The sequence below is a fragment of the Lithobates pipiens genome, unplaced genomic scaffold (assembly GCF_037356315.1).
Source record: "Lithobates pipiens isolate NorthernLeopardFrog02 unplaced genomic scaffold, aLitPip1_a1.2 Scaffold_30, whole genome shotgun sequence".
Classification (NCBI taxonomy): Eukaryota; Metazoa; Chordata; class Amphibia; order Anura; family Ranidae; genus Lithobates; species Lithobates pipiens.
Window position 1 is genome coordinate 164904671 of NW_027507791.1, and position 19707 is coordinate 164924377.

General features: G+C 51.3%; 4 pseudogenes; all 4 read right to left on the minus strand.

Moving 5' to 3' along the window:
* Positions 1-1363: 1363 nt before the first annotated feature.
* Positions 1364-1483, minus strand: LOC143949814 (5S ribosomal RNA; annotated as a pseudogene).
* Positions 1484-2204: 721 nt separating this feature from the next.
* Positions 2205-2323, minus strand: LOC143949328 (5S ribosomal RNA; annotated as a pseudogene).
* Positions 2324-11472: 9149 nt separating this feature from the next.
* Positions 11473-11591, minus strand: LOC143947572 (5S ribosomal RNA; annotated as a pseudogene).
* A 2096-nt stretch (positions 11592-13687) lies between these two features.
* Positions 13688-13806, minus strand: LOC143948072 (5S ribosomal RNA; annotated as a pseudogene).
* Positions 13807-19707: the final 5901 nt, after the last annotated feature.

A 19707-nucleotide genomic window follows, 5' to 3' on the forward strand; every position in this document is an offset into this window, starting at 1 on the left:
GTAGTCGCATTCGCAGTCTGGTCATCTCCTGTAGTCGCATTCGCAGTCTGGTCATCTCCTGTAGTCGCATTTGCAGTCTGGTAATCTCCTGTACTATGTCGCATTTGCAGTCTGGTCAACTCCTGTACTATGACGCATTTGCAGTCTGGTCATCTCCTGTAGTAGCATTCGCAGTCTGGTCATCTCTTGTAGCATGTTGCATTTGCAGTCACTGTATTTTATGTGAAATATAAATATGCATATGAGCGTATCATTTTTTTTTTTGGTGGGGGGAGTGGATCTTGGGTGGGAGTTCCCACACTTTTTTCCCCAGGACTTGACCCCTGGTGGAGAAGAAGAGGGCACGTTGCTCCACATTTTTTGGTCCTGTCCTAGCTTGGTGGACTTCTGGACAGAGATCCGATGCATAACACAAAAATTCACAGACTTCTCCATCCAGGAAGAGGCTGCATTCTTTCTCTTGCATCATTAACAGATTCCCAATAAGAAGTACAAAAAAAACAATTTTACGGCATGTGATAAATGCGGCGAAATCCTGCATCCCTCTCTATTGGAAAAAATGTCCCCCCCCTTTCATTACTTACTGGCTTAGGAAAATAGAGGACATTAAAAAAAATGGAGGACTTGATCCTCACATCACAAGGTAAACAAGAATTTTTTAAACAAACCTGGGACATCTGGAATACCTTTATATTCTCGCTGGAAGGATGTCGCCTGCTATCGCCTTAGTGCTCTGAGCTTTCCTTGACTGGCCCCTTGGACAGTGGCTGCCATCGTGTCTCGTCCCCTCTTCTCCTTTCCTGATCTTTCACCCCTTCTCTTTTCTGCCTTCCTCCCCTATCTATCACCCCCTCCACCCCCTCTCTCTTCTGGAAAAAGTGGAAAATTGGGAATTACGGCCCCACACCCCCCTCTGGATGGATTATGCAGGGGGGACCTGGGGTTTGTGTGACCCTGGATCTTGGTACAGTACTTTATTCGTGCCTCGAATCATTGTGATTGATGGAAGGCAGACTCACAGTTGCGAATATACCTGTATCAAGTATTGTTCAGCTGCTTTTTGCTCTGTATTTCTCTGTTGCATTATGTACTCGGGGGACCATCTTCCCCTGTTTGGAGAAAAAATTATATTTGAAAAAAAAAAGAAGCCTACGACACCTGGTATTTCCAGGCGGTCTCCCATCCTGGCATTAACCAGGCCCGACCCTGCTTAGCCTCCAAGATCAGACGAGATGGAACAGATTCAGGGTGATGTGGCCACAGCCAATATCTTCAGGCACTCTCAACTCTCTTGACAAACGCCAAGATGGTCACCTTGGGAACAAGCAGAAAAAAATAGGTCAACGGCAACAACATAAAAAGAAGCCTACGGCATCTGGAAATCCCAGGCGGTCTCCCATCCAGGTACTAAACTGACCCCAACCCTGCTTAGCCTCTGAGATCAGATGAGATTGGGCTCTTTCAGGGTGATGTGGCCATAGCAGATTTCTTCAGGCACTCTCAACCCTCTTGACAAACACCAAGATGGTCACCTTTGGTAAACAAAAAAAAATAAACAAGTCAACACCAACAACATAAAAAGAAGCCTACAGCACCTAGTATTCCCAAGGCCCAACCCTGTTTAGAGATCAGAGGAGATCGGGCACTTTCAGGGTGATGTGCCCATAGGCAATCTCTTTGGGCACTCTCATCCCTCTTGAAAAATGCCAAGATAGTCACCCTGGGAAACAAGCGAAAAAAAACAGGTCAACGCCAACAACATAAAAAGAAGAATACGGCACCTGGTATTCCAAGGCCGTCTCCCATACAAGTACTAACTAGGCCCAACCCTTCTTAGCCTCAGAGATCAGAAGAGATAGGGTGCTTTCAGGGTGATGCGGCTGTAAGCGATCTCTTTAGGCACTCTCAACCCTCTTGACAAATGCCAAGATGATCACTTTGGGAAACAAGCGAAAAAAACAGGTCAACACCAACAACATAAAAAGAAGCCTGCGGCATCTGGAAAACCCAGGTGGTCTCCCATCCAGGTACAAACCAGGCCCAACCCTGCTTAGCCTCTGAGACCAGACGAGATTGGGAACTTTCAGGGTGTTGTGCCCGTAGGCAATTTCTTTGTGCACTCTCAACCCTCTTGATAAATGCCAAGATGGTCACCTTGGGAAACAAGGAAAAAAAAACAGGTCAACGCCGACAACATAATGAGAAGTCTACGGCACCTGGTATTCCCAGGCTGTCTCCCATCCAGGTACTGACCAGGCCCATCGCTGCTTAGCCTCCAAGATCAGATAAGATTGGGCTCTTTCAGGTTGATTTGGCCGTAGGCACTCTCTTTGGGCACTCTGAAGCCTCTTGACAAAGGCAGAGATGGTCACCTTGGGAAACAAGCTAAAAAAAACAGGTCAAAGCCAACAACATAAAAAGAAGCCTACGGCACCCGGTATTCCCAGGCGATCTCCCAATCATGACACTAACCAGGCCAGATCCTTCTATGGCAGCTGGTCTTCCCAGGCAGTCTCCCATCCAGGTACTAACCAGGCCTGACGCTGCTTAGCCTCTGAAATCAGAGGAGATCGGGTGCTTTCAGGGTGATGTGGCCGTAAGCGTTCTCTTCAAGACACGCCCAACCCTCTTTTTTTTTCAAATATATATTTTATTAGTTTTCAACAATGGGACAAGGGCCCGTTTAACATACAGCGGTAGCAAAAAAATGGAGGTCGCAGCCTCCAAGTCACTCATCTTGACAAGATATAAAATACAGTGCATATTCCAACAGCACAAGAAAGAGAATATAACCAGGGTCCATATGTCCCCGAGGTCCAGTTTGTTGGTATAGCCAAAATCTAAACAATATAGGCCGACATATCGCTACCAGAAAAGAATGAGAGAAGAAAGAAAGGTAAGTTACAGGGGAGAGGGGGGAGGATCGGAGAGAAGGGGGGCATGGAGGGACAATGGGAGGCGTGCGACTGAGATACCTGTCCATGGGGTTGGAACCTCCGTGTACTGCCTAGTGTCCATGTAATCACAACAGCTCAAGTCGCAAGCAGCGACTTTCCTTCATCTGAAAGTATGAACATATTCCAGAGAGACCAGGTTTTCCTGTAGGTGTCCTGTCTGTGTTGCGCTGTCAACACCAAGTCCTCCATTTTATTCATGTCTTCTACCCTCCTCAACCACATTGCTACGGTCGGAGGACAGTCTTGTTTCCAAAGTAGGGGGATACAGGATTTGGCAGCGTTAGTCAAGTGTCGCAGTATAGATCTCTTGTATCTTCGGGGGGGCAGGGTGGACACATGGAGTAGAAAGAACGCCGGGTCGTTGGGAATCAGCAGGTCCATAAAATTTTGAGACACCGTTCGCACTGCAGTCCAGAAAGGCGTCAACTTAGGGCAGGACCAAAACATGTGTAACATGGACCCCCTCTCTTCATGACATCGCCAGCAACTTGCTGACGTGTCTGGGAAAATGGCATGTAGGCGACTAGGTGTAAGATACCACCGGGTCATGATTTTATAATTGGTCTCTTGTATTTTAGTGCACAGTGACGTTTTAAGAGAATGGTCAATTATATTCTGTTTCTGGACTGCAGTAAAGGTGCATTGAAGCTCCGCCTCCCACTTGTCCAAGCACGCCAGGCTCGGCGGGTGGGCTGGTGTATTCAGTGTCGAGTACATTTTAGAGAGGACTCGAGAAACTGGTTCCGTGCCTGTGAGGAATTCCTCGTATGGGGTCAGCGGTCGTGTGTAAGACTGGGGATTTGGGATGCTTTGAAGAAAATGGTGTATCTGTACTGCGTCCCAGAAGGAGAGCTGGAAGGAGCCCGCTGGGTCGGTTAGCTCCGTTAACAAGGGCCACCTATCTCGCCGCACAAATCGTGCAGCCGTTACACAATCTGACTCCCTCAGCACCTGAAAGCGTGTAGGTGAGTTCCCGGGGGGGAACCGGTGGTTACCTAGAATCGGGGTCAAGGGAGAGGTTTTGGTAGTCAGGGAGTTTTGGAGTGTCGCCTGAAGACATTGCGTCAGAGTGTTCCCTATCAAGGGATGCGATTTTATCTCAGGGGGGAGGGAGCCACCACACCATAGCGCAGAACGCAGGGGAATGTTTACCTGCCGTTGTTCTATCTGTACCCATAATTTCAATTCTTGATGTCTCCCCCAGTCCACGATTCTGCCTAAGTGTATTGCTTGGTAGTATCTCCTAATATCGGGGAGTGCCAGTCCCCCATATCGTTTGGGCGCAGAAAGTTGGGCACGTGGTATGCACGGTTTCTTGTATGCCCAGACAAATTGGACAAACAGGGTCTGCACCTGTTTAAAATATGTGGGAGGTATTCTGATCGGGAGAGCCTGAAAGAGGTATAACAATTTGGGCAGCACACTCATTTTTAGTAGATTGCATCTCCCAAACCATGAGTGTAGTCCCTTATGCCATGTGTGAGCAGCGGAAGGAAAGGTCGGTAAGGATTATGAATGGGTGGGGGCCAGGGAGTGCATAAAACTGCCACCAGATGACCGGGGCAGAGAGGGCAAGGAGATGAAAGTCAGATCTGGTAGGTGGGGGCGGGGTTGAGGAGTGTCCCTCATATTACTCACGATGGCCATCCCTTGAAGCTGAGCGCTCTGCATACCCAGGACATTCTTCTGTATAATCTAGCCTATCTATATACATTAGCCTGTCTTTTGTACACATTAGCCTGTCTGTATCAACTAGCCGGTCCTCTGTATACACTAGTCCGTCTGTATACACTAGTGTATACAGATAGGCTAGATTATACAGAAGAATGTCCTGGGTATGCAGAGATGGAGGCTAGGGTATACAGAGAGAGAGGCTAGAGTATGCATACTTGCTAGTGTATACAGACGGACTAGTGTATACAGAAGACCAACTAGTTTATATAGAGAGGCTAATGTGGGCAAAAGGCAGGCTAGTGTATACAAATAAGCTAGATTATAGAGAAGAACATCTTGGGTATGCAGAGATGGAGGCTAGGGTATACAGAGAGAGAGGCTGGGTTACATAGAGAGGCTGGTGTATGCAGACTTGCTAGTGTATACAGACGGACGAGTGTATACAGAGAGGCTTGGGTATACAAAGAGCTAATGTATAAAGAGCAGCTAGTGTATACAAAAGACATCCAAGGGTATACAGAGAAACTGGTTCCGTGCCTGTGAGGAATTCCTCGTATGGGGTCAGCGGTCGTGTGTAAGACTGGGGATTTGGGATGCTTTGAAGAAAATGGTGTATCTGTACTGCGTCCCAGAAGGAGAGCTGGAAGGAGCCCGCTGGGTCGGTTAGCTCCGTTAACAAGGGCCACCTATCTCGCCGCACAAATCGTGCAGCCGTTACACAATCTGACTCCCTCAGCGCCTGAAAGCGTGTAGGTGAGTTCCCGGGGGGGAACCGATGGTTACCTAGAATCGGGGTCAAGGGAGAGGTTTTGGTAGTCAGGGAGTTTTGGAGTGTCGCCTGAAGTCATTGCTATCAAGGGATGCGATTTTATCTCAGGGGGGAGGGAGCCACCACACCATAGCGCAGAACGCAGGGGAATGTTTACCTGCCGTTGTTCTATCTGTACCCATAATTTCAATTCTTGATGTCTCCCCCAGTCCACGATTCTGCCTAAGTGTATTGCTTGGTAGTATCTCCTAATATCGGGGAGTGCCAGTCCCCCATATCGTTTGGGCGCAGAAAGTTGGGCACGTGGTATGCGCGGTTTCTTGTATGCCCAGACAAATTGGACAAACAGGGTCTGCACCTGTTTAAAATATGTGGGAGGTATTCTGATCGGGAGAGCCTGAAAGAGGTATAACAATTTGGGCAGCACACTCATTTTTAGTAGATTGCATCTCCCAAACCATGAGTGTAGTCCCTTATGCCATGTGTCTAGCAGTGTCCTAATCTGTATCAACAAAGGGGGAAAGTTATAGTCATAGATGCGAGACAGGTCAGTTGGGATTTTCGTGCCCAGGTAAGTCAAGGCAGAGGACGTCCATCTAAATCGGAAGGTGGATTGTAACATCGAGAGAGTACGTGCCGGAATAGATATCCCCATTGCCTCAGATTTAATAAAGTTAATTCGAAGGTTAGAGAGTTTCCCGTAAGTCTCGAATGAACTAAGGAGGTTCGGAAGGGAAATTATTGGGTTAGTGATGGAGAAGAGCATATCATCCGCATAGGCTGACAGCTTACAGTGCAGTCGGCCAATTGCCACCCCTTGTATATCGGGGTTCATTCTGATCTTGGCTAAAAACGGTTCCAAGGACAGAGCGAAAAGGAGGGGGGACAATGGGCAACCCTGTCTCGTCCCATTGGTGATCTTAAAAGGTTCTGATAGTATACCGTTGGCCTTCACCTGGGCTGTAGGACTACTATATATACTAGCTATGCGGCTCAGCATCACCTCCCCCAGTCCGATATGTCGTAGTACTGTAAACATAAACGACCAGTTAACCCGGTCGAACGCCTTTTCGGCTTCAGTGTTTAAAAATAGACACGGGGTCTTCTTTGATTTCACAATATGTAACAAATTAAGCACTTTGGTGGTACTATCCCTAGCTTCCCTCGACGGGACAAAACCCACCTGATCCAGATGGATAAGTTGCTGGAGATGCAATGCCAGCCGAGTAGCCAGTATTTTGGTGAATAGTTTGAGATCTACGTTCAGCAGCGAGATAGGTCTATAACTGCCACAGGACGCCGGGTCCTTCCCCTCCTTAGGGATCACGGAGATATGGGCACCCAGGGTAGCGGAGGCGAACGTTTCTCCCGACCCCATGGCATTAAAGACCGTGAGTAGTTGGGGGCCTAATACTGGGAATAGGGTTCTGTAGTATTGTAAGGTATAGCCGTCAGGACCCGGCGCTTTCCCGGGCTTCAGGGACTTCATGGCCGTTTGGAGTTCTGGTAAAGTTATGGGAGAGTCTAAGATCCTCTGCGTGTCAGGCGAGAGAGAGGGCATGTGAGAGGTCGCAACGTATTCGTCCATGTCTGATTGGGGCGCTGTCACCAGAGGCAGGTTGTACAGGGTGGAGTAGAAAGAGTGAAACTCCCGTGTAATATGTGTGGGCAGGATTGCCCTTTCGCCCCCTGCCTTGTTAATATGAGGGACGTATGTGGAAAGTTTTAAGTCTCTGACCATTCTTGCCAACAATTTCCCGCATTTGTCCCCTGATTCATATGTCGTTCTACGGCAGATCTGTAAATGTGCCTTAGCTCTGTAGTGGAGGAGATCGTTGATCTGTTTCCGTAAGGTTGTCAAGTCAGACTCCGAGGACAGTGTGGGATTATGCTTATGTTTGCCCTCAGCAACAGCAAGTTTCTGTAAGAGTTGGGTAAGTTGTTGGGTACGCTCCCGTTTAATGCGGGCCCCATGCTTAATAAGGATCCCCCAATCACTGGTTTGTGAGCCTCCCACAAAATCCCAGGCGTACAACCAGGTCGGGCATTCTCCTGGAAGTAACAATGCAGCTCCCTAGACACCTCCGCCAGCACCTCCGGTGCCTGCAGGAGGCTCTCGTTCAGACGCCAGAATCGGTGTCTGGAAGAGGCGTGATCAGATATACGGTATGTCAAAAATATAGGTGCATGGTCAGACCAGGTCCTAAGTCCAATAGACGTGTGTTCAATGGCATGTAGGTGCGCATGGGGGATCAGGAAGTAGTCTATCCTAGTGTATACCTGGTGTACAGAGGAATAGTAGGTATAGTCACGCTCTCCCGAATGCTGCAGACGCCAAACGTCTATCAGCTGTGATTTATGGAACGTCTTAGACATACGTTTGAGTTGGCCTATGGGGATGGAGGTCCTTCCGGAGGAAGTGTCCACTGAGGGAGTCAATGGGGCATTAAAGTCTCCCCCTATAATCAACTGGCCCTCTCTGAAGTCTTGGAGACGTTCTAAAGTCTCTTCCAGAAAGGTGGCCTGGTGGTCATTAGGGGCATATATCGCTGCCAGTGTAAGCTGCGTGAGGCCTACCGTACCCTTAAGGAAGACAAACCGTCCTGAGGGGTCCAGATTGTAGCTCTGGCAGTTCCAGGGAACCCTACTGGATATCAGTATGGAGACTCCCTTGGACTTAGCCGTTGGGTTTGTGGAATGATAGGCAATCGGGAAAAGCTTATTTCGTAAATAAGGTAGCTTATTATCCTTAAAGTGGGTCTCCTGGAGAAAAGCTACGTCTACCTGGGACCGTTTTAAATCATCTAACAAAATACGCCTCTTCTCCGGCGTGTTAAGACCCTTAACGTTCAGGGACATCACTGTAAGTCTGTCGAATGCCATAGGGGACCCGGGGGGGGGGGGGGGGGGTTGGGCGGGTGGCGGAAAGGACCGGGAAGGAAAGGGCAAGGGAAGAGAGGGGAAGGAAACAGAAGGTTAAAACAGATACCAGAAAGAAAAGGAAAAAACGTTAAAAGAAGAAAGAGAAAAAGAGTCAGGAAAATGGGACAAAGTCTAACACCTTGTCCCTTACACAGTATAATATTTGCATATGGCGCTTGGGAGCCGTGTGGCAGAACCCAGCGACATATACCAACCTATTTGGGGGAGAGGTAGGACAGGGCTCAAAAAGAGAGCGCCCAGCCACACCTCCCCACCCGACACATCATAAAAATGAAAAAACATGTATCACTCCAAAAATATTGCAACAGGGATAACCCCCAACCCAGAAAAAAGGAGACAACAAATGCATAAAAACTGAAAAAAGTGAACGAAACAGGTGTTCCCATTCCCCACGGTATACGTCCCCCTCGTACCTGCTTTTCGGTAGACACCTGGCCCCAAACGTAGGAATTGCCGCAGCAAGAGGGCTGTTAATCCTGTATCTACCAGGCCATGTAGGAGACTGTCAACCCTCCCCAGATAGCCTGCCGATCGTCAGCCAGATCGGCTCCTAATACAGGACAAGTAGCCAGCCAAATGGTGCCCAACGGCCTGGTAGCCCGACCTGAGCCCCCAACTAAACACACACCTGCGACAGAATCTTTCAATGCGTCCGTAATCCAGTGGATGCCCATGCCCCCAGAACCCCCATGGCATCAGGGCTCCATGCGCGCAGACATGTCAAACCCATTCCTCATCCGTCCAGGCTACCTGTCCGTATGTCCAGCCGAGGGGTTCACATGACTGCAACTCTCAGGGCCGTTGCCAATGGGGGGATTTCACGGCAGCCATCCCCACCCATCCAACGGTGGCAAAGGGTGTCCTCCCCGGTTAGGCGCTGGAGCGTGGAATGTTCCTGCCGTAACTGAGAAGGGATGTCCCACGGCAGACGGGCAGGGCAGAGTCAGCAAGTCAAATACGTCAACCGAGGGGTGGGGGCGTAGCTCCTCAAAGTTCCCCGGAGGGGGGGGGCTGGTAAAATGCAGGTAGGATCATTCAACACCTCGGGGCGGGTAGCCCACCAAAAAGAGAAAAAAAAAAAGGGGGGGGGGTGGTGCCAGGGGACCATGAGGGAGCCAGGTGGCAGTCAAGGTGCAAAGGTAACTGGAAATGTAGGGGCAAAGATAAGAAACAAAAACTTAACTGAGCAGGTGAGTTCCGAACCTGGGGTTGGGATCATCCGATTACGGTCAAACGAGGTTGGGCGGTAGCACCCGGGAGCCAGATCAAGATTCACGGACATCCTCCTGAGAGACCGCTCTAGGTCGGCGACGACCTCTTTGTAATCCGGGAGGCACTGCAGCTCCTTGTCCAGACTTACTCGGTTGTCCTTGCGGTCGTGGGAGGAAAGCCAGCCAGTCAGGCATCCTCACCGGCTCTGAACCAAGAAAGGTAAAGAGGGCAGGCAGGGATTCAGGTTTCCGCAAAGTAAACGATCTCTGATCTTTCTTAAATGTCACTGAAAGCGGATATCCCCAGCGGTAAGTTATATTTCTTCTGCGAGCAAGGTCAAGCAGCGGCCGCAGCATGGCTCGTCTTTGCAGGGTGGGGCGGGAAAGGTCCGGGAGGATCTTAATGGTCGCCCCATCAAATTCCAGGTCCCCGGCGTTCCAGGCTTTGCATAGGATCTGTTCCTTATGAGGATAGTGGTGGATCCTGCAAATAACATCTCGGGGCCGCAGGGGGTCCGTAGGTTTAGGGCCTAGCGCTCTGTGTATCCGGTCGATCTCCACCCGGTCCGGGAGCTCGATGCCTTCTATAGCGCGGAAGATAGCAAGAGCGATATCCTGCAAGTCTTCAGGGCCTGTAGCCTCAGGTAAGCCCCGGAGACGCAGGTTGTTCCTGCGATTCCTATCCTCTATTTCCTCCAAGTGGAGTTGTTGTGCCACCAGAGTCTCTGCGTGTGCCTCCTGGAGTCTATCCACCGCCGCTACACGTTGTTCAAAAGCAGCCAGAGAGGTCTCCCCCGCCTCCACCGTAGAATTAAGCGCCGATACGTCTGCCTTAACTGCCGCCATCTCTTTGCGGTGAGCCGCCTCCACAGTCCCTATCAGAGCGGTTATGTCCGCCTTCGTCGGCAACGCTTGGAGCAGCATACGCAGTTCAGCGTCCACTCCGCCTGTCGGCACGGCAGCCCGCCTCAGTTCGTCGTCCATGGGGTGGAGGTCCGGCGGAAATTCCCGATAGCCATCTGCTGGTGTATGCTCTGTATGCGAGAGTGGTGCTGGACCTGGGGACACGCTCTCCTCCTCCGTGCGAGTCGCCGCCATCTTGGCCTCCGGGGATAGAAATTGCTGGCGGTGAAATAACCGGCTAAGCTCTCCGGAGGTCGGGTTTGAGGCGCCGATTTGAACAGTTTGTTGTTCCGCTTGGCTCCCTTCTTCTTAGCGGAGTGCATAGTGCTCTGTAAGGCACTGAAATGGTCGGGGTGGTCGAGAGGCGACCGGGCGCTCCAAAAAGAAAGTGCCCCCTACTCAGCCATCTCTAGTCCACCTGTCCGGTAGAACTGCAGGACCCTCAGCCGTGGTGGTAGGCCGGAACGGCCGCGGAGCACGATCTCGGGTGGCGGCCGCAGGAAACACCGGGGATCCGTAGGCCTTAGTAGGCCTCACTGGGCCGGAACCGGCCGCGGCCTCCCCGAGCGCCCCAGAGTCCAGGGAACGCCACCGGAGGGATCCTGGCAGGAGGGTGGACAACGTGGGGGGACCGATGGAGGTCTCTCACCTCTGCAGGCAGCAGGGCCAAGGCTTTTCCGGGAGGCCTCGGGGCAGAAAGATGGCGGCGGCCGGCGGACGGCAATGCGGCGGATCCGCGGAGTCCACGGGCCGCTGAGCACTGCAATATAGGCCCGGGACACCGCTGCGGGCTCCAACTAGCCGGCGGAGGTGGCTTGAGCAGGGATTGGGCACCTTATCGTGTGGATGGCGACGGATAGCTCCGCAGGTATCAGGAGCTTACAATCTAACATCCGTCGCCATTCGTGTCAGGCCACGCCCCCAAAAGAACACGCCCAACCCTCTTGACAAACGCCAAGATGGTCGCCTTGAGAAAAAAGCAAAAAAACAGGTCAAAGCCAACAACATAAAAAGAAGCCTATGGCACCTGGTATTCCCAGGCGGTCTCCCATCCAGGTACTAACCAGGCCTGACACTGCTTAGCCTCTGAAATCAGACGAGATCGGGAGCTTTCAGGGTGATGTGGCCGTAAGCGTTCTCTTCAAGACACGCCCAACCCTCTTCAAAAACGCCAAGATGGTCGCCTTGAGAAACAAACGAAAAAAACAGGTCAAAGCCAACAACATAAAAAGAAGCCTATGGGCTTACAGCGGACCTTAAAAGATGGGACCCACTAGCTCTGACATGGTTCGGACGCTGTAATGTGTTGAAGATGAACGCGATGCCACGACTTCTGTATCTACTACAAGCCTTACCTATCAAAATACCCCAGACTTTCTTTCATGTGGTTCGCTCAATCTTTATCAAGTTCCTCTGGCGTGGCAAACATACGCGTATTGGTAGGGCAATGCTATTGCGACCGAAATTGCGGGGAGGTATTGGCTTCCCGGTGCCTGCTCTATATTACACAGCGACGCACATGACACGGGTGGTTGACTGGTGCCGACATGGGGAACTGACGCTATGGGTCAAGCTAGAGCAGGAGATGGCGCGGGTTCCACTGGCTGGTCTGCCTTGGGCGGGGAGGCCATTGGAGTCCTGTGTGACTACTCACCCGTTAATTTGCCCCTCGCTCGCCGAGATGGATCGTTTTTTTCACCTTTCCCACCTGACTAACTTCCCTTCTCCTATGACCCCAATTATTGGACATCCTAGATTCCCTCCGGGCCTGTCTGACCAGGCCATTACCAGGCAAGCCCTGAAAGGGCTTCTGAGAGCAGCCCTATTTCTTGGACCCACGGGCTGGATTCCCACGGGGACCATACTGCTAGAGCAAGTACCTGTTGCAATGGATAGCTGGAGAGCTAGACAGCTCATCCATTTCCTCGGATCACTACCTAACCATTCGTTCTTCTCTAGACAATTCCACCCCTTCGAGAAACTTTGCCTGGATGATGGCCCAATTCGTGGTTCCCTCTCTAGGTCCTACCAAATCCTGACAGACGCACAATCCTCCACGGATCCGCCCTTCCTAGCTACATGGAAAAGGGACTTACAAACTACATTCTCCAAACCACAGAGGGACAGAATACTCTTTTTCGCCCATAAGACGTCACTCTGCAGTAAATATCAGGAGATCTCATATAAGGTGATCACACGCTGGTATCGTACACTGGCGGTGTTGGCCAAAATATTCCCCGGTCAATCTGACCGCTGCTGGCGCTGTGAGCAACAGGCTGGCACCATTCTCCACATTTTCTGGGAATGCCCTAAATTACAAACATTCTGGCAGCCTGTCCTGAGACTCATCCACAAGTTCACAGACATTTCCTTAGCCAATGATCCCACAGCAGTTCTTCTCAATCTAACTCCTATGTCGAGAAAGCGTTATCATAAGTCCTTACTTAAACATCTCCTCAATGCAGCTAGGGCCTGCATTCCAAGTCAGTGGAAACAGCAACTGCTCCAACGGTGACCCAGTGGTTCGCAAGGGTAAATGATATTGAACGAATGGAAGACCTGACTGCCACAATGAAGGATAAAATGGAGGAGCAGGGGAACAGATGGTTCTACTGGAACAGTTGTGCTTTTCGGAAGAATACCTCCGCGAGACATAGTAAGCTCATGGTGATCGTTGGAGATCGCTGTTCCAAACGTTGGACAGCTGATGAGCTGGTAAACCGAGGGCATCTCTTGCTCCCAGGGAGGGGACCGCAGGGGACCCCACCCTATCCACTCTACCCACGACACCCCCTTACCCCTTCTTTTCCTTTTCTGCCATTTCCTTCCCCAATCTTCTCTTTCCCCTTCTCCCTCCTTTCAGTTCTACTATTTCCCTTCTTAACTCAAAAAAAGGGAAAAGAAAATGGTATGTTCCGACCTCATTTGACTACTACACAATACTCTTCCCCTATCTATGGATATCGAAACTCTTCGAGGGTAGCAGGGCTAGTATCAATAATATTTTAAGTGGTAGAGGATCCCAACGAGATGGAGCTTTAATCTCATCTTGATATGACCGCAAAGCTGTACACGTGCTATTCTCCTCGGACTTCTTACCATTGGCTCTGATATCCATGCAATATGATCGTTTGTTTGTAACTATTTGTATCACACATTCTTTGAAGTTGCCTTTGCATTGTATGTCGCATACTACAAAATAAAAAAATAAAAATAAAAATAAAAAAAGAAGCCTATGGCACCTGGTATTCCCAGGCTGTCTCCCATCCAGGTACTAACCAGGCCCATCGCTGCTTAGCCTCCGAGATCAGATGAGATTGGGCTCTTTCAGGGTGATTTGGCCGTAGGCACTCTCTTTGGGCACTCTGAAGCCTCTTGACAAAGGCCAAGATGGTCACCTTGGGAAACAAGCTAAAAAAAAAGGTCAAAGCCAACAACATAAAAAGAAGCCTACGGCATCCAGTATTCCCAGGCGATCATTAGCCTACCCTGATAAACTATGTGCTTTAAAGTGACGATTCCTCTTTTCGCCCACAGAGAAGGGTCTGGGATACTATTCAGGTGAGGGAGCATGGGGTTGCCCCATAGGGGCATATGTGGGGAGATGTGGTTGGGCTTTCCATAGCTCCTCCTTGTCTCCCGCCAGACCCTCACCGTGGTACGCATCAAGCCCGTCATGGAGGAGCTCGCCCTAAGCCCCCGAAATGGTAGGTTACTCAGAGCTGCATAGGAGCCAAGGATGGCTGCCTCCAGGGTGACCGCCGGGTTTTGTGTGGGCTGGGAGAACCACCACCGAATTGTGACCAAAACGGCCGCCCAGTAGTAGATCTGAAAGTTTGGGAGCGCCAGGCCCCCCCCCCCGATAGTGGGAGATATAGTATCTGCTTAGCTACCCTGGGGGGTCTCCCAGCCCAGACAAAGGATATAAACAGACTCTCCAGTCTCTGGAAAAAAGTCCTGGGAATGTGGATGGGGGTATTACGAAAGAAGTAATTTTTTGTTAATTTTTAACAAATTGACTCTGCCCACTGGGGATAAAGGGAGAGATCGCCATGCCGCGCACCTAGCCCCTAATTGTGTCATGAGTGGCTGTATATTGTCCTCCAGATAGCTCTGAACTCTACCACTGACCTTAATCCCCAGGTATATAAAACTTTCCACTCATTTAAGCTGTGGATGAGGCATGCGAGGGGTCGAGGAGTGGAGTGGGAAAACAACCGGTTTGTCCCAATTGATGCGGATACCTGAGTACTGACCGAATCGATTAATCAGTTCCAGTGCAGTGCCCAAAGAAGACGACGCGTCCACTAAATAAAGCAGAGCATCATCTGCATACAAGGACAGCTTTTCCTCGATGGGCCCTACTTGTATCCCCTTTATCCCAGTATCCGCTCTCAGCAAAATAGCCAAGGGCTCCATCGCAAGGACAAATAAGGCTGGTCAGAGGGGGTGCCCCTGTCTCGTACCCCGTGCCAGCTGAAACTGCCCGGAGAGACAGCCATTGGTACGGATTCTAGCAGAGGGGCTGTGGTACAGCATGCGGATCCAATTCTTAAATCCTGGGCCAAATCTGAATTGCGAGAGCGCCTCCCATAGGTAACCCCACTCAACAGAGTCGAAAGCCTTCTCCACGTCGAGCGAGGCCACTACACCCGTCTCCCCCCGGCCGCTATCTATGTGCGTGAGTAGGCGTCTGATATTAATGTCTGTGCCTCTGCCTGGCATAAAACCTGTTTGGTCACTATGGACAAGGGCCGTGATGACTAAGTTAGTCTGTTGGCCAGGATTTTGGCCAGTATTTTCGCGTCCACATTTAACAGTGATATAGGGCGGTATGACGAACACAAGGTGGGGTCTTTCCCCGGCTTGGGGATCACCACTATGATCGCCTCGCTCATGGTGTCGGGAAGTTTATCAATATGCGACGACGCAGAGAATAGATGGTGGAGTCTTTCAGAGAGCTCCGTAGCGTAGTGCTTATAGAATTCCGCCGGGATTCCGTCCGGTCCCGACATCTTACCCGCCTGCATAGATTTAAGCGCCTGGAGAATCTCCAGAACCGTGATAGGGGCGTCCAGCCTATTTCGGTACGTTTCCGTGAGGATTGGTATATCTATGTCGGCCAAGTAGGTCGTTAGTTCTTCCTTACTGTAATCCGACCTAGAGGTGTAGAGAGATGTATAAAACTCCGCAAAACAGTTATTAATCCCGTCTGGGGTGTGAAGCAACTGACCGGATTTGTCCCTGATATGTGAAATGCTCAACCCCCCTGCCTGTTCCCTGGAGAGCCAGGCCAGCATCCTCCCCGACCTCTCCCCCTGCTCAAAGATCCGCTGGGACTGAGCTAGCATTCTCTTCTGGGTGAGAGAGGTATGAAGATCAACAGCCTCTCTGGTCAGGATTTGCAGTTGCCAATAATGTTGGGGGTCCCGAGTGCGGACAAAAAGAGCCTCCGCGCAGACCGCCTCTCCCTCAGCTTTTTTTAGCTCTGCTCTACGTTCCCTGCGTATTTTGCCAATGATAGTCTGATAGTGCCCCCTCGTGGTAGCCTTAAAGGCATCCCAGACTACCGTGGCCCCAGCCGAACCTGCATTCTCCTCCCAATAGCTGTTCAATTCGGCCCTAAAATGAGCATCCACAGCGGCATCTGAGATCCAGAACCTGGAAAGCCTCCATAGTCTAACCGCTGGTCCCAGGGAAAGATCCAATGTCAGAAACAGAGGTGCATGGTCCGATATCCCCCTGGGCAATATTTGTATGTCTACGACCCTTGGGAGGACTGGGCTCCGCGCAAAGACCAAGTCAATGCGGGAGAATGTTTTATGGGTGGCAGAGTGACATGTAAATGCCCGAGACCCGGGGTGTCTCCACCTCCAGACATCCGTCGGGGCCATATGTGTCTGCCCAGGCAGCCAGCCCAGGTCCATGGTGTCCCCCCGGAGTCAGTCTGTCCATGTCTGGGTCAGGAACTAGATTAAAATCACCCAGGATAAGAGCATTATCAGAGGCAAACTCGGCCATCTTGCTAGTGATTTGGTTCAGCACCAGCAATGAGGCCGGCGGGGGTAAGTATAATCCCACAATGGTCCAGGTCATTGAGTAAATTGTCGCATGAATAATGACATACCTGCCGTCCGGGTCCAAGGCCAGATCCAGGAGCCGAAAGGGGAGGGACTTCAATACTAGGACACTTACCCCCCTGGCAAAACTAGAGTGGGTGGAGTGGTAATGGTACCCCACCCAGGGTTTTTTGAGGGAAAGAAGTCTACTGCCGATGAGGTGCGTTTCCTGGAGTACGCATATGTGTGGGTTATAACTTTGAAGAAATTGAAACACCAGGGATCGCTTAACCGGGGAGTTCAATCCCCTGGTGTTCCAGGATACAATGTTAAGTGTAGACATGGATTCTGGGGGCAGTGGAAGGATCAGGATCATTGTGGAACCCTGCTCCCGGATTGGACCGCTGGACCCGGGACATACATATCCGAGGACAATGCAACACTGAAATATCAATATTTTTAGTAAACAAGTACAACAAAACTAAACAGAGAACAAACAGATAACCCCAATAACCATACATGAAAAAAGAAAAAGGGAAACAAAAGTCCTTGGCCCCGTTAGGGGAACAGTCCCCACTCCCCACCCCACCCAACCCCCTTAAACTGAGGAGGGTATTCATCCCAAAGTGTATCAGCTCGCCTGCTGTAACTGGGGGTCCGTGCAGGAGGCAAGTTCCACCCCCCCAGACATCCTGGGGGGGTTTAGGTAACCAAGTGAGCGGCTCACTAGGCGTGAGGCAACCGCCTGCTCTATGAAGGAGGCTGACAGGGACATGGATCTGGGAGGATAAAGAAAAATTGCAGTTTGTCCCATCAGTGAAAATGATCCAAAAAGGGGAAGAAGGAACATATGGTATGAGCCCCCATGCTCCAGGAGGGAGCAGGAAAGGGCAAAGAGGAGCGGCATGTCACAGCCTTCTCCCGACCGTATCTCAGGTCAGGGGTATCAACTTGAACTCCCGCTACCGGGGAGGTTGCTGCCAGCATTAAAGGTGAGCCCACCATCGGTGCAAACAGGGCACAACAGGTGCAACAAACGCCGTGGGCATCCCAACAGTAGAATGGGTTGTAAACAATTCCGAAGAGGTAGTTAGTCGATCAGCGGGCTGGCGCCAGCGAATCAATCCAGGCGGATGCCTCTCCGGGGGTGTTAAAGAAGCGGGTCGTCTCTCCATCCGGGCCGGAAAAAGAACACTATAGCGGATGTAACGTGCTCTCAAAGCCGCTTTCACGTAATCAAAGGATTTCCTCGGGGCGTGGTCTCGGCATGTAGCGGTGAGGACGCACTGTCCCTGAGCTCCGGCGCTGACCCCGGTATTTTAGCACTTATTCGCCGCATGAACTACTCCACATGCCTGGGAACGATGGGTAGGAGAACCGGCAAGTCCCTGCCGAAGAAGGGCGCGCCCGAGGGATCGATCAAACGGTTCCTGGCGGAGCCTGATGAGGTGGGGGACATGGATGGCCTAGGCCGCTCTCTGCTTACCACAAACGCGGCCACAGGCCCCGCCCCCCGCAGGCCCCGCCCCCGCCCCAGGCCTGAATGCAGATCTCAATCCCCGGCCTCGTCAGCGGGTTCTGACGGGGAAGAGAGTGAGACAAGCCGATCGGAAGTGGCAGCGCTGGTGAGCGGACTTCCTACTAAGTCTGAACTGGCATCGATGCTCTTGGGGCTAGAGAAATCCATCAAGAGAGAAGTGTCCGCTGTCCGTTCGGATCTCGCGCAAGTTTTGGACCGCGTAGAGGAGACCGAGCAGAGGCTGGACAGGCATGCTACCGCCATTAGGTCTCTGCAAGCAACTACCCGCTCTCTCGCTATCGCTCATCGGTCTTCCCTCTATAAGATCGAGGACCAGAGAACCGTAACAGACGGAACAACATCCGGATCCAGGGGCTCCCGGAGGCGACCGGGGACGAGGACCTCCTCCCAATGGTAAGAGGCATCTTTAACGGCCTATTGGGGAATGCGGCTGACCATCCTTTGAAAATTGACCAAGTTCACAGGGCCCTCCGCCCTCGTAACCTGGCGGCGGAGACTCCGCGTGATGTGATCTGCAGAGTGCACTATTTTGAAGAGAAGGAACGCATCATGAAAAAACTCAAGGGGACCCCAGTCCTGGACTTTTATGGGGCGTCACTCTCTTTTTTTCCTGATTTGGCCAGGGAGACTCTGGAGAGACGCAGGGCCCTGCGTCCCCTAACTGAGAAACTGCGCTTGTCCTCCATCAACTACCGGTGGAGTTTCCCTGCCGCCCTGATCGCACACAGAGATGGGAAGACGGCGGTTCTGCGGTTCCCAGAAGATCTGGAAAAATTCTGCATGGATGTGAGCATATCCCCGCCGGATTTACCGGGTTGGCAGGAAGGCATCCCACCCCTACCGAATAATCCTGAGGAGCCATGGCAGAGAGTGTCCCGCAAGCAACGCGTCCCCTCTTTTAGCCCAGCTAATATGCATGCATAGATGGCACGTCTGATGGCGCTCTACTGTCCAGTATTCCGCACTGATGGCGCGGCTTCCCTGGTCCCGCAAGTATAAGAAGTTGTTTATGTTACCTTTCATTTTTATTTCTGTTTTGGTGTTTAACGTCATACTCTCTCAGCTGCCTACGGGGTGTCTAATTTAATGGGAACGAAGTGTTGGAGTGCCTACGGGTGGTCCTGCACCGGGGACACTTGGGACATGCCTCTGACTGTCTCTACCTCATGACACTTGGATCCCCTATTGTGAACGTTGTTGGCTGGTGTTCTCGGTTCTTGTGTTTCCCTAAGTGTACATGAACTCTGTGCTATTTCTTTCATTTATGTGTTATTATATAATTTGTAATTTGGGGTTGGAGCCGGAGCTGCGGCCTGCGACTTCTGTTTTAGACTGTTGCGGGTTGCTGCTGCCTGGCCACATGTGTTTTCCCTCCGGGGGGTGTTGGGCGGATCTTGGCCCCCGGGCTCCGGCCGTTTCGATGGCTGGGGCTCCGGGGGGGGGGGGTGGCCCGGTCAATTGCTCCTTTACTGCACTGCAATCTGCTGTGTGCGCATGCCGCGGTAGACCCAATTGGGTCTGGGTTGTGTGTGCTGCAGGGGTTGCAGGTCATAACCTGTAATACTTACCTTCTCACTACTCTCCTTCTCTTTCCTCTCCTTTTCACACTTTTTCTTTCATCCCCCTGCCCTTTACTTCCCCTGCCTCTGGT